Source organism: Lactuca serriola, chromosome 5 (genome assembly GCF_051521515.1).
Source record: "Lactuca serriola cultivar US96UC23 chromosome 5, Lser_US96UC23_V15, whole genome shotgun sequence".
NCBI lineage: Eukaryota > Viridiplantae > Streptophyta > Magnoliopsida > Asterales > Asteraceae > Lactuca > Lactuca serriola.
The window spans coordinates 288,533,999-288,549,122 of NC_136412.1; the positions used below are offsets into that span (position 1 = coordinate 288,533,999).

Sequence of the window (15,124 nt, forward strand, 5' to 3'; positions counted from 1 at the left end):
AAGTGGGAAGGGAAGTGGACCATTGGTTCTTTCTCTAGATATCTAAATTGTTCCCTTAAATTATGTCATCGGATGAAATATACTTTATGGAAAAGTTATTTAGGTTGTATGTTTATCAGATAGTTTAGTTACGTATTTCTGATCGGGCCTTTGTTTTATGTCAATAGAGTTTCCAAGGAGAAATGGGTTCTTTGGTCAAGTATGAAAGTTTATATGATAGGAAGTTGTAACGCCCGTAGATCCGGGCTAGTCAATTTAGAGATAATAGGGGTCGAAAATGACTTTTCGACAAAAGATTATTTAGAATAAATAGTCTTAACCAAGTTTTAGAATACGTCTCAAGGGTTCCGTACATATAAAGAACACAAAAATCCGAGTTATAACGAAGAAGTTATGGTTCGTCGAAGTTTTACGGCAAAACCGACACGACATCGGGAGACGTAAATAGTGAATTTACGATGGAGGACTTTTTAGCCTTAGTAATCTAAACAAAAGTCGTAGAATATGTTAAAATGAGATCGTCCATAAAAAGAACGCCCAAATCTGACTTCGTATGAGGAAGTTATGATTTTTCTAAGATTTAGCATAGAAGTGCACAACCTGAAAATTCGAATTTTAGATCGGTCGATTTTCAGCCAAAATAATCTAAACGAGAAATGAAGATATCGTTAATAGGAGTTAAACGATAAAAAGACAGTAAAAAACAGAGCTCGTATGCGAAAGTTATGGACGAAGCTTAGTCTCTACTTTTCGAGCGTGACAAATTCAATACAGTTTTGTAAATCCGAGAGAGATTGAGAATTAGCCAACGAGGTCTAAATGAAAGTTGTAGTACTCATAAATACCAACGCATGGATATAAATAAATTTGGAAACGGAGCTCGTATGCGAAAGATATGGACGAAGCTTAGTCGTTACTCTTCGAGCGCGATAAATTCGATACAGTTTTATAAATCCGAGATAGAATGAGAATTAGCCAACGGATTCTAAATGAAAGTTGTAGTACTCGTAAATACCAACGCGTGGATATAAATAAAGTCGGAAACGGAGCTCGTATGCGAAAGATATGGACGAAGCTTAGTCGCTACTCTTCGAGCGCGATAAATAGGATACAGTTTTTGTAAATCTGAGATAGAAGAAGAATTAGCCGACGAGGTCTAAATGAAAGTTGTAGTCCTCGTAAATACAAACGCGTGGATATAAAGAACGTATAAAACGGAGCTCGTACACGGAAGATATGGACGAAACTTAGCGGCAACTTTACTATAAAATCTCTATAAATAAAAGGTGAACCCTTCATTATTTCTTCACACCATAAGCATTTCTTTCTCTGTCTAACTTCTCTCTAGCCTCCCTAAACCCCTCCCAAGTCTAGGGAACCTCCCTAGCACGAGAAGGAAGCCCCGGAGCGCCCGACGGCTACGAGAAGAAAAGCTTTCGACTCAGAAACGCTGCTCCAACGAAGTCCGGTTTTTAATAAAAACCCGTTGTAAGTGAGCTACGCCTATATTATATTTAATATACCTTTTATTTAATTATAGCAACGTTATTAGGAACTTATAATAAGTACTTTGGCTATTATTATGGGTTATATAAGTATTGATTAACGCTTATATAATAGTAATAATAGCTAGATTATTAATTAGTCGCGGTTAACATTAAAAACTAAACCCTAGTGGTATTGATACTAGGTTTTGTCGAAAAAAATTGTTTTGAGATAAAGAAGTGTTGTCTGAGTTCGGAATCACCACCTAATCAAGTGAGTGCATATTCCCTTTCATATTACACATAGATATGAAGTATTTTAATATAAATTACGTGTTATGTGTACATATTGTCTTAGTACTTGCTGTCTATGCTGGATGAACGATTTTATACATGTTTTAAATGATTTAAATTGTATATGTATTTTATATCTACAAAAATGTTGGGGTAAAACATGGGTAGATGTAATAGATGGAATATAAGTTGGACGATGAGTTGAGAGGTGTTATAGACCACGAGGTGAGGGTGAGAGGTGAACGATGTGAGAAGCCCTTTCCCAAACGATGGCCCCGTCATTCAGCAGAGTATGGATGACAACCACGGACTATTCTAGACAGTCCAGTGGAACACTAGCAGGCTCGCAACCTGTAAGTGTTGTGAACAATGTGTTCTCTCGGTGTACTCTAAACCTTGGTGATCATGCAGACTTGATGCCTAAACCCTGGCGATCATGCATACTTGATGCCTAAACCCTGGTGATCATGCAGACTTGGTGCCAAAACCCTGGCGACTATGCAGACTTAGTGCCTGTTGTATAAATTCTAGAGACTATGCAGACTTAGTGCCTAAACCCCGGTGACGATGGACTTCGTGCCGATTCCTTAGGATGATCCTTAGGAATGTATGAACGAGAATTGGTTGATTCTTAGGGTAGATCCTTAAGAGTAAAGAAGATAATGGGGATGGGTAATTGGGTTGATTATTTGATTGTTTGAACATAATAATTATATTATTGTGGGTTGAAAACCCTATGTACTCACCAGGTTTCCCAACCTGACCCACTCAGTTTATTTGTATCACAGGTGTCGATACGAAGCTACTTTACACTGAGAGATTTAAAAGAGATGTAGATCACTAGTGTAAATAAATGTAAGTTCTGTTTATGCTTATGTTTATGTATTGACGATGACATCCCAAATGTTTTAAATGAATAAAAAAAAATACTTTTCTTCAAAATTGCTTTGATAACGTATTTATCATGTTTTACTGGAAACAAATTCCACAACATTTTTATTAAAAGATGCACTCTGATTTTTATAAAGCATAAACAAAATCTGTCTTTTCTGGCCGTGAAAATGGGGATGTCACAGAAGTGTACCATTGTGTTGGATTAACTTGAAGGATGCTTAGGAATGACCAAAAGGTTGGGCAGTTAAACGTCGGAAGCCAGTAGTGTTTCAAGTAGAAGACAAAGTCAGGTTGAAGGAATTCTCATGGAAATACATAGTGCGTGTTGGTTAAGGAAATATGAGCCTCCGATATGATTGACCTTCTTGTAATTATGAAATGGGTTGGAGAGCTAGGTTACTTATTGGAGCTACCAAAGGTAAGTCATGGAATCCATAACATATTACATGTCTCAAACATAAGGAAGTGTTTGACGGACGCAAGCAAGGAAGTATGTATCATTTCGAGAAAGTATGATAGTGAAAAGTTACGTTATACGTAGCCTATTGCAATTTTCGAAAAGTTACGAAGTTAGGGATTGTAGAGATACCAATAATTAAAAAGGAAGTATCATAAGGGATCGAATGCGACATTGGAAAATGAATGAGAAATGAAGACAAAATATCAATATTTGTTTACTTAATTTAAATTTTGAGGACGTAATTTTTCGAAGGGGGGAAGTCTGTAATAACTCAATAAAAAAATATATAGGTAAATAATTATTAGCATAATTATTTTGGTAATTAAAGGAAATAATGGTAATTATGGAGATTAAACCCACAAAACTGTCATCCATGATGGTAGATTAAATTCAGACAATTGAAAGGTTTGTAACTGTAGAGAAGGTGGGTAATATAAAGACCACAAGAAACCATGTGAAATCCCAATTAGAAGTTTGTGAAACGGTGAAGATTTAACGGAGAAAAGGGAACAAACTTATAAAGGGTTGGATTCAAAGATTTGTTGGATTGAAGTAAGATTTCAATTTAAAAACTAAGTTGGTAGTTTATTTAGTATCGTTCAACTATGTTGCCTGGTAGTTATCATCATGTTCAATTTGACCATATAATTCATCTGTTTGATAGGATCCAAAACTTTAAATTTTCGATCTATAAGGGTAGGTTTAATTCTGTTTTAGGACAAATTTTACAAATTAGACGCATTTAGGTGTCGAGGACGAGTGGGGATAAGTAGCGTATTCTATATTAAATTAGTTAAGTTGATTTTTATAAAAATCATGGTTTGAAAACTTTGTTTGGAAGAAGACCTCATTTGCAGAAAGATGGGTAAATAAGAAAATGTTTGATATTGTTTTTGGATATGGGTTAAAATTGATTTGGGTGGTGGGTTTGACACGTACGATATTCTTGTTTTAAATAGTAAAGACAAAACTGCAAAAATGGTCCTTGTGGTATGCAATTTTTGGGGGTTTAGTCAAAACTTCGACTTTTTTGGCTTCATGGTCCTTTTGGTCATGTTTGTTCGTAAATTTGGTCCCTCGTAAAATTGAAAGGACTAATGCCCTTCTGATATATTTTCTATGTTTTTTTTTCTATTTAATTTAAATGAATAAAGAAAATAAATAATTAATTTGGTCCCACATCTCTCTCTTTCTCTCTCGCTCTCTCTCTCCTAGTTTGTGACCTCATCTGCAAAAAACGAACCATATGTCTTCTTCACCATTTTCTCTTTACCATTGTTGGATCATTTGTGACTACCCGAAATTTCCATTCTGAACAAACCATATCAAGCCAATAGATGTAGATCAGTTACAATGTAAACTCAGATTTCGAGTATAAGTTTGGCAGTTTTCAGGATTTTACACTTAAGGAGATATTAGGAGAGTGGATGCACTAGAGTTTTGTGCAACACTATTATTCCAAGACTCTAGGACATTAGAGTTCGTTCCAGGAATAAAAATATTTTCTGCCAAAAATATTTCAGGACTATAAATAGAATTCTGAACCAAATTGGTTCATTAGTTGAATTCCATTTAGAGAAAAGCCAAATTCTCTCTCACGGATCTTCGGGTTTTTTTATCCTAAATTATGAGTAACTCTTTCTACTAGTGTTAGAAAGCTTTAATTGTGTTCATAACATAGATTACATAGCTAAATCATCCGATTTAGGAGTTTACTCCCCAAGGTGTTCTTGGGCGGTAAACTCCCGAAACCAAGCCTAGATTGTCCCCCGTGATTAGTAACTACCTTGGACTTGTATAGGGTGTGTTAGGGACAAGAAATCAACCAAGAAACACCCAAGTTTAGGAGTTCACGACCCAAGAATAGCTTAGGCCGTAAACTCCCTTGTAACTTGCTCAAATGGTGTTTTTAAGGCACCTAAGGCTTGGACTTTATTATAGACATGTAACCTAAAGTGATTAGAACCTAGAAAACACATGGAAACACAAGTGTTGAAGAGTTTACGGCCAAGAGTAGTTCTTGGGCCGTAAACTCCTATAAAGGGGTCAAAGGACACCCTAAATCCTTCCTTAATCCAAGAGACCAATTTGGGCATGTACCTAGATGAGTTTTGGACTAGTTAAAACACTTATAACACCAAGAGTGAGGGAGTTTACGGCCCAAAAGGTTCTATGGCCGTAAACTCCATAAAATGGTGCCAAATGTGCCATAAACTCTTCTAAAGCCAAGTACCAAAGCCTATATTTGTTCCTAGTTAATTTAGAGACTTGAAAGCACCATATAAACCCTCCCAAGGGAGTTTACGGCCGTAAACTCCAAGGGAATATGGTCTATGGGCCGTAAAATCCCCAAAGGAGTTCATATGGTACCCAAACCCTTGTATAGCCTTGAAACAATTCCCCACTAGAGTTGTAGTAATTCTAAGCTTCAATTAGGGACCCTAAGGAGAGTTTACGGCCAGGAGTTTACTCCCCTGGGCCGTAAACTCCAAATCATATGGTCATTTGACCATAAACTTCCATTAGGGGCATTGCACTCCTTTGTTGCAACCCATTAGCCTCCTAGCACTTGACCAAAAGTGTTTTCCTCGCGCTTAAATGTTATTACTTGTATAATTAGTGTTTTAAATCACTAATTATTTATATACATATGTTTTCATATGTAATTAGGATCATTGTGTGTGTCTAAGTCTTCACTTGACACCAAGCACTTGTCCGATCCTTCCGTACGATAACAGTCCGTTCAATTCCAGTCACTTATTGCAGGTGAGTTCATACCCCTTAACTAATGTTTTAAACTATTATTAAATGTTCTATGGGGGGGATACAAGTAGAAACATGCTTGTTATTATATCAATCACATGTGATTAATAAGTAGAATTATGCTAGTTATTACATCAATCACATGTGATTAATATACAGCATTCAAATGATTTGGCTACTCATTAGCCGTTTTACCAAACCGTTTCCTTCAAATGATTTTTATAAACATTTTATATGTTTTAAACTCCTTATTACACTGTACATCTTACTCGGTACATTACCTTTCAAACTTATTTACAACTGTGTTTCAAACAAATGTTTCCTTAGACTTAAATTGTTTTATCAAACTTATGCCTTCAAATTGTTTTATAGATTGACATCAAGTCGATATTTTCTTAAAATAATATTTATGTTTCAAATGTCTTACAAAACTTATTTATGCTTTTATATTATAAATTGCATGCCTCTATATGTATAGTTATATAAGAAATGTTTAAAAGACTTAGGAAGGCTATCCACCCTATTTCCTTTTCGCGCTTGAGATGTGGTCTGGTGGGATATCGGTTACTCGTCCGAAAGTCCTTTAAATATTAGTTATATATCATGTGTACCTATATAGTCATAAAAGGTCCTTCCAGTTCATCTCATGCCCTTGGGTAGCAAGGGTATACATCCATGTCCATACGTACCAGTTAGACTGCTAGTAAACTACCATATGGGTAGTTTAGGAAGATACTAGAACTATTACTAGAACACGATATCATACAAATGAGTCAGTTCATTCATGAGTCAATACCTTCTAGAACATTACAGTGCATTACTATACTTGCTAGATAGAGAGAACACACATTACAGCTAGCACACGTAGAACATTACAGTACATTGCTATACTTGCTAGATAGAGAGAACACACATTTCAGCTAGCACACGTAGAACATTACAGCACATTACTATACTTGCTAGATAGAGAGAACACACATTTCAGCTAGCACACGTAGAACATTACAGTACTCTACTATACTATTACATGATCACACTTACATAAGTACAATTACATGATCACACTTATAGGAGTACTTTTACATAGATATTACAGGAGGAGTCCTATTACATTTTATATGTATCGACTCTGTTATCAAATCCTCATTCTTATCTTTACCTTGTGATACAATCACATAATCAACGAGATAGATTGGATTTAATATCCTAGTACCAAAGGATACGTTGCGGGATTGACCATTCCTAGAATCTCTGTTAGCTATAGAGGTAAAAGCACATCCACGGATGTCAACGGTTGATACCATTACAGGTATACTTTAAGGGACTGACTATTCCTATACCCAGCTGTTAGCAACAGAGGTAAATGTACATCTACGGATGTCATCGGTTAACATCGTTAGTTACCCTGGTACCAAAGGGTAGTACTAAGGCTACATTCAGAACAGTTAGGTCTTGGTAGAAGACTACATTCAAAACAGTTAGGTCTTGGTAGAAGACTACATTCAGAACAGTTAGGTCTTGGTAGAAGACTACATTCAGAACAGTTAGGTCTTGGTAGAAGACACCTTCATATACTAGTAGGAATCATAGGGATTTCTAGGGTTTTTCAAACACTTACAGTTCATATACACTTTCAATACTTACAATACATAGACTTACAAATACTTACATACAAATTAAGACACTAAATACTTATGATCTCACCAGCTTCAAAGCTGATACTCGCTTTCAAAATTACTTGTATCCTCAGGTCATCATAGACAGGTACCGATGCAAGGAGAAAGGAAGATGGAGCTTGTTCAAGACTTATCTTTCATTTTGATTTATGCTTTAGTGTTATCAAAATTTGACAGAACACATTTGTATAATAATTATATTATTAATGCAATGGATGATGTTGTTGCTTGTTTACTACTTTACATTGTTGTTGATATTATACATGACGTCCTCCGCCCCATAACGTTTCCGCCGTTCCTGGTTTTGGGGTGTGACATCATTCAACTTCAAACATAAAATTAGTTATAAAAACCCATACCACAAGCTCGATCTCTCTCTCACACACATACATTGATTCATCTATTTGCTCATCCTCAATTGCAAATCAACAAACAACTCTTGTCTTCTCCTAAAAATCTTCCATTCCTTAATTCAAGATTAGTTCTAACTCCCCCCATGTACAAGAAATAAACCCAATTTCCAACCGGAACCACCTTCTTTTTCCTTCTCTGCCATCGCCCATCCTCATCGGCAACCACCCATCACTTGTTTCCTTAGCACCGAAGCCAGTATCTCCACCACTATCTTCCGCGTTCTCATCCTCAAACACATACAAAAAAGAAGCATCGGAGCAATGGAAGTTGCAATGTTGAATATGGTGTTCCTCAGCCCATCGATATTCCCTCTTCCTCCACTCACTCTATCGTTTAATCAGAAAGAAATATCACCGAAGCTGACGACGAAATGGGAAAGGAATACCTCAAGAGAATTTATTTCTTTCCTTTGGAGGTGATATTGATGTCCGTCTTCGTTGTAGCTCATTAATTCATATATTATGTTGATGTCTTGGCCTGGAATTGTGTAGCCTATCAGGATGTGGAATTGGAATTGGAAACTAGATTAGGATTAAATCTGGAATCGCAATCCAATTCTTGAAGCTAACCCTAACGAGATTCATGAGAGGGGAAAACGAATTTGGAATCGGGCCTGAAAACAGATTGTCTTGGAGGTAGATATTACAGAGGTTAACTAGTGAGAAGATGTATGTAGGGAGTGGACCGAAGAGGGCGTTGTAACGGAGAAAGAGAGTGGTGAGTTGGGTCAAATTGTCGAGGGTGTTGTCGGGGAGTTCTTCGGAGAGACCCACTCTAAGGAAGTGAAGTTCGATGATGTAACATCCCCCTCTGGCACGTATCACAATATTGTCCGCTTCGGGCCACTCGGCACGAGGACTTCCCAGGGGGTCACCCATCCTGGTACTACTCCCGCCCGAGTACGCTTAACTGCAGAGTTCTTATGGGATCTGCTGCCCTCATGGCTTTAAAACGCGTTGTGATAGGGAAGGTATCCACACCCCTTATAAGGAATGCTTAGTTCTCCTTCCCAACCGATGTGGGATCAGATCTAACCCACTTTCACCCCCCATTATAGGGTTCGACGTCCCTGTCGAACACATCGACCCGTGCCCTGGCTCTGATACCATTTGTAACATCCCCCTCTGGCACGTATCACAATATTTTCCGCTTCGGGCCACTCGGCACGAGGACTTCCCAGGGGGTCACCCATCCTGGTACTACTCCCGCCCGAGTACGCTTAACTGCAGAGTTCTTATGGGATCTGCTGCCCTCATGGCTTTAAAATGCGTTGTGATAGGGAAGGTATCCACACCCCTTATAAGGAATGCTTAGTTCTCCTTCCCAACCGATGTGGGATCAGATCTAACCCACTTTCACCCCCCATTATAGGGTTCGACGTCCCTGTCGAACACATCGACCCGTGCCCTGGCTCTGATACCATTTGTAACATCCCCCTCTGGCACGTATCACAATATTGTCCGCTTCGGGCCACTCGGCACGAGGACTTCCCAGGGGGTCACCCATCCTGGTACTACTCCCGCCCGAGTACGCTTAACTGCAGAGTTCTTATGGGATCTGCTGCCCTCATGGCTTTAAAACGCGTTGTGATAGGGAAGGTATCCACACCCCTTATAAGGAATGCTTAGTTCTCCTTCCCAACCGATGTGGGATCAGATCTAACCCACTTTCACCCCCCATTATAGGGTTCGACGTCCCTGTCGAACACATCGACCCGTGCCCTGGCTCTGATACCATTTGTAACATCCCCCTCTGGCACGTATCACAATATTGTCCGCTTCGGGCCACTCGACACGAGGACTTCCCAGGGGGTCACCCATCCTGGTACTACTCCCGCCCGAGCACGCTTAACTGCAGAGTTCTTATGGGATCTGCTGCCCTCACGGCTTTAAAACGCGTTGTGATAGGGAAGGTATCCACACCCCTTATAAGGAATGCTTAGTTCTCCTTCCCAACCAATGTGGGATCAGATCTAACCCACAACCATGAGGGGGATGGAGTACAACGAACGAACACTCTTAGTTCATTAACACCTACAGGTTGCGGACCTGCTAATGTTTCCCACTGGACTGTCTAGAAAGTCCGTGGTCGTCATCCAAACTCCGCTAGATGACTGGATCTCAAAACACATCGAGGCCTCTCATCAATTTTATTTTATCACACATCACAATCTACCCATGTTCTACCCAACATATTTGTAGATAAAAATACTTATACAGTTTAAAACTTGTATAAAACATCAACACAACAATCACCTCAAATAAATAATTAATATATTTACACATAGCACGTATTATAAGGTAAATACTTCATATCTATGTGTAAAATGAAAGTGACTATACACTCACATGATTTGATGATAATCGGGCAACTGTGACATCCCCAAATTTCTCGGCCAGAAAAGACCGATTTAATTTATGCTTTTTAAAAATCAAATCAGAGAAATCTTTATAAAAGATGTTGCGGAGTTGGTCCCCAAAACAAAATATGATAAAAGTTTGTCAAAACCTTTCTTTAAGAAATATATCATTTCTTTTTATATCAAAACCTCGGGATGTCATGTTCCAATACAGATCAAAAGCATAGACAAGACATTATAAGCCTTACTACAATTATTTGTAACTACTGGCCTATAATCCAAAATTCACTCATCATCATTATCCGACTATGCTCGGGGTCCTCTACCTGTAATATAAACAGTTGAGTGGGTCAGGCTTGGAAGCCTGATGAGCATATAGGGTTTTCAACCCACAATACATAAATTTATTATGTTTATACATCAATCAATCAACCTAACTACCCCAAACCCCATTATTTTATTTATTTCTTAAGGGTTTACCCTAAGAATCAACTATGACTCCTTCCTAAGGATTCATCCTAAGGAATAGACACAAAGTCACCTCGTGACCGGGTTTATACAACGGGCACTAATTCCATAGCTGCCAAAGTTTATTCAACATGTGCTAAGTCCATAGCTCTCATTTATCGACAGTATTATTTACAGGTGTTCTCTCCTGCAATACATGTCAATGGGTTTTAGAGTACAGCAAATGAACATATAGTTCATTACACCTACAGGTTGCGGACCTGCTAGTGTTCCATAGACTGTCTAGAATAGTCCATGGTTGTCATCCATACTCTGCTGAATGACGGGGGCCAACAATTTGGGTAAGTGATTCTCTCAAATTTTCACCACTCACCCTCAACTCATGATCAATATTATTGATCATCTCCTTTATCCAACTCACCTTTCATCATACCCACTATTTCATCTACCCATGTTCTACCCAACATATTTTGTAGATAAAAAGCATATACAGTTTAAAACTTGTATAAAACATCAATTCAACAGTCACCTCAGTCAAACAATTAATATATTTACACATAACACGTATTTCAAGGTAAATACTTCATATCTATGTGTAAATTGAAAGTAACTACACACTCACTTATTTTGGTGAAAATCGGGCAGCAATTCGTTTCCTAAAACGATCGTTTCTAATAAAACCGGGAGTTTTATTGAGAAACCGGGCTCTGCGAAAGGTCGGGCTTTGAAACCGAAAAGATAAATTTTCCGGGCTTCTCGGGCACTTCGTGGGGTATTCCGGGCTTTAAAATCGATACCGGGGCTTTGCAGGATGTTAAGATGAAGAAAATATGGAGAAAGGGGCTAAAAGTGGCAAAATTCCAAAAGTAACCGGAAACCCTCGCAGGTACCCTTCTATTTATAGGGTCCGAAGTTTGATCCAACGGCTGAGAAGATGGCACGCTTCGGAGATCCGGCGGCTCGCAGGGGGTGGCTTCGCACATGGCTCGCACCTGGCTCGCACATGCGAGGGCTCGCTGGCCGCTTCTAAGTGGACCGCGGCTTGCTAGCGCACCTGCAAGACTCGGAGCCAGGCTATGCGAGGCTCGGACACACGCGGCAGCTGGGCGAAGCTTCGGCTGGGGAGCTGGCTGCTTCGGATTGGGCCTCCTCCCCGGTCGAATCAGAAGAGGACACGTGGCTCGCATGACTCAGCAGCCTCGGTGACTCAGCAGCCAGGTGACTCAGCAGGACACGTGTCACATTCTAAGCGAGGGTGACGTGGCAATTGTGTGACTATGCGAAATTTCTCGGTTTTTGTGCCAAAACTTCTAAAATCCATAACTTTCGCATACGAGCTCCGTTTTTGACGTTCTTTATATGCACGCGTAGCTAAAATTACGATCTACAACTTCCGTTTAGACTTCGTCGGCTAATTTTGAATTTAAATTTTATATTATTATTTTTAACAGACAGGGATAGGAAATCCGTTAAAAATTCATAACTTCTTCATCCGACGTCCGTTTTCGTCAGACTTTTTACCGTTGTGCTCCTAATGACAAGACCTTCAATTCTCATTTAGGTTGTGTCGGCTAAAAATCGCTCGATCTAAAATTCGAGTTTTTAGCTGTCTACTGCTACGCTGAAACTTCGAAAAATCATAACTTCCTCATACGAAGTCAGATTTGGGCGTTCTTTTTATCGAACTTCTCGGTTTAACGAATACTACGACTTTCGTTTAGATTACTAAGGCTAAAAAGTAGTTTATCAAAAACTCACTTTTTACGACATTCAGCACCGTGCCGGTTTTGTCGCGAAACTTAAATAGGTCATAAATTCTTCGTTATAACTCGGATTTTGGTATTCTTTATATCCCCGAAATCCTTGTTTCGACCACTACAACTTTATCTAAAGATATCGGGCTTATCTCACACTTTAATTTTGACGCTTATTTTTATTTTTAATTAATTAAACCCTAATAATTAAGCATAAAACACATAATTCACATAAAATTCACATAATTCTTTTTCATTTCTTCTAAATGAGTTACAAAGGTTAACCTAGACCATTATGTCAATATTAATGCCTAGCCTAGAAACACGGGCGTTACAGATGACACAGTTGGTTTTGTTTTCGTAGAAGACATCGGGCCATGTGGAAAGACTTTTCTTCGGGTCAGGTTCACCGACGATAAAGAGGGAGAAGAAAAAGGATTATAGAAAAAAAGAAAGGATTTTTCTTCATCTTTAAGAGAGAGAGAGAGAGAGAGAGAGAGAGAGAGAGAGAGTATGTGGGCCCCTTGTTTTATTTTTTATATATAAATACTTATAGGAAAAAAGAAAAAGAAAAATTAAAAAATAAATATAATAAGGGCAATTTAATCTTTTCAGTTTACTGAAGGACCAAAATCACAATCAAACTACCTCAAAAGGGTCACCAATCCAAAAAAGTCATGGTTTGGACTAAACCCCAAAAAATTACATACCATATTGACCATTTTTGCAATTTTGTCGATGGTAAAAAAAAACTTTTCCCAACTTTACAAATCAGCCCTCAAACCTCAAATTATCTGCTTTCTAATTTGTTAATTTTCTCACAGAGTCAATGTTCCGTATATTTCAATATGGTCATCGAGTTTAATAATTGGTTTTACTTATGTATTTTTGTTTATTTAAACTACATACCATATATATATATATATATATATATATATATATATATATATATATATATATATATATATATATATATATATATATATATATATATATAAAACAGGTTCGGGTGAGAACTCTCTTTAAATTGATGTATTCGCCGAAACTTTATTTTATGTATATATATGAGTTCTCCCTTTTATTTTATCATTAAAAATATTTATAAATTATAGATCATAGTCACATAATTAGCTTCCGAATATTATAGTTATAATATAAAGTGTTGGTCAGGTTAAACATAACATGCGGATAACTCAACCATATATTGTGAGACACATGCGGATGGTCGAACCAAAATGGTCATATAAGATATTTCTAGAATTGTGGCCTTAGAAAATATATTGGTTAAAAGTAGGGTGCGTATAGCGTAACAAGATTCTGTTAAGACTTAATGTCAACGAGGTGAGTTTTTCATGTTCTGTGGTTGCTCGCACATAAATGTTTATCATGCGTTTATTATGTAGTTTTAGTGATTTATTGATAGTATGTTTTATGATAAGTGTGGTTGCATGAAATTCTTATTTTGGATTTGTTATCTACTGTGTGTGTTTTTTTGGATGACATGTTTAGCAGGAACGAGTTGGTGTTTAATCGTCGTGAGCATGACGGATGTGTGTGATCGGCGGGGGCGGGAATTGAGAATTAAATCCAATTCGTTGAATATTTAAAATTCTTGAGTACAATTGATAGGTTGTACCAAGGGGAAGGGAAACGAGCCACTGTTTCTTTTTCTGGATAATTAATCGTTCTCCTATATATTGTCATCGTGTGTTATGCCTCGTTGTATGATTTATTAAACATATATAATAAAATCATTTTTTTAGTGATGGACATGTATGAGTAACACGAACTCACTAGGCCCTATACTTACACATTTAGAAACTTTAAATGTGCGCAACCCACGAAACTATTTAGCAAGTGGAAGAGAAAAGTCCAAAGAGAAGGATTGATTCATAAGACGACAGAGGAATTCCGCAAAGACGTAGCACCCGGAGCTCTTCGGTTGAAGACTGTATTTTATTTTATTTTGCTTCCGTTGTAGTAAAGTCAATAAGTAAGTTCAGAATTGATATTGGGAGGTGTTGGAACGACTATTCGTTATATAATCTATATATGAAAATTGGGGTGTTAAAGATTCCGATATTGACTCTGAGTCGGAATTGGAGTAGGAGTTGGTGGAATTCAATGTATTCTTTTGACGATGAAAGTGGACGCGATGATGAGAGGCGGCATAGGAAGACAAATTTTTTTCTAATAGTGTTCTTATTTCTCTTCTTCTCCATCCTTCTTGAGGTAAAAACTCTAACTTTTTTTTATTAATTTGTTTTTTGGTGCAAACTATGTGAAGAATTGTAATGTTTGGAATTTCAATTAAAGAATCGTAACAGATTGACTTGAGTTTCAAACTTTTGGTTGTTGTTTGTTGGATTTCGGTGGCTATGGATGGGGTTTTGAGAGAAAACACAATGATAGGTTGGGGTATCTCTTATTCTGTTGTGAATCTACGATCCAAACACATGATCAACATAACAGTGATCAATTATTGAAAACAAAGACATTTCAAAGATAGAGAAAATAAAAACGCACATAGAGAGTGATCTTGAGGCTTTTGCTGATCA

At 37.7% G+C, this 15,124-nt stretch overlaps 1 pseudogene; it reads right to left on the bottom strand.

Annotated features, from left to right (window-relative positions):
* Positions 1–9,768: 9,768 nt before the first annotated feature.
* On the bottom strand, positions 9,769–9,886 carry LOC145056294 (5S ribosomal RNA; annotated as a pseudogene).
* Positions 9,887–15,124: the final 5,238 nt, after the last annotated feature.